At 48.2% G+C, this 731-nt stretch overlaps 1 non-coding gene across 1 annotated transcript, besides 1 other annotated feature; it reads right to left on the bottom strand.

Moving 5' to 3' along the window:
- Tc00.1047053481767.10 lies at window positions 1-100 on the bottom strand. The gene has a single exon (XR_008254926.1). It is a non-coding gene; the product is annotated as a spliced leader RNA, 5' partial (transcript).
- A 1-nt stretch (window position 101) lies between these two features.
- Window positions 102-145: a microsatellite.
- Window positions 146-731: the final 586 nt, after the last annotated feature.

The following is a 731-nucleotide window of genomic DNA, read 5'->3' as shown; positions in this document are numbered from 1 at the left end:
GGGTCCGTAGACCCCGGTCAAAAGAAATTGACCAAACATAACCGCCAGAGGCGGGTTGGAAGCTTCGCGTACCAATATAGTACAGAAACTGTATCAATAAATTTTTTTTTTTTTTTTTTTTTTTTTTTTTTTTTTTTTTTTTTTTAATAAGGTCGTCCCACGACCGTGAATGGTGCCCCGACCTGATCGCACCGATTCTGTGACCAACTACATGGCCTCCATTTCCACACTACACCCCCACCACACTCCCCAAAAAAGTTATTAACCCCCATACCCAGTGTAAAAACGTACCCTGCCCGCCAAACAAATAAAAGCAAAACAATGATCCGAACCAACCCGGGCGGGAGGGATAAGGGAAAGAAAAAACAGTCATCCTGTACCCTCTTGGGCGTCATATTCCACAAGTATAGAAGAAGCCCCTCTTGAATCCTTTGGCTTTGGTACGGCGACTGTGGTATTATAACAAAACTGCTCTCCGCAGTCGGGCAATTGACCCTGCCGTGCCGTTGATTACCTCTGCATTCTCTCCGTTCCGTGGATGTTTTCCTGCTGCTTTCTGTGGTGGCGAGTTTCTTTATGTGTGAGTTTCTGTTTCTGTATTTTTCCCTTTCCTCTGTGTGTTTAGTGTCTCTCAGCTACCCACGGGGTCGCCCGGGTACTCGCCTACCCGGGGCGTATTACCCCGGCCCCACGCGGCCGCATGCTGCGTTGAAAACGTGCACGTTTCCACG

This window comes from Trypanosoma cruzi (genome assembly GCF_000209065.1).
Source record: "Trypanosoma cruzi strain CL Brener chromosome Unknown tcruzi_1047053481767, whole genome shotgun sequence".
In the NCBI taxonomy this organism is placed as follows: Eukaryota; Euglenozoa; class Kinetoplastea; order Trypanosomatida; family Trypanosomatidae; genus Trypanosoma; species Trypanosoma cruzi.
This window is presented reverse-complemented; position numbering and strand designations above follow the sequence as displayed.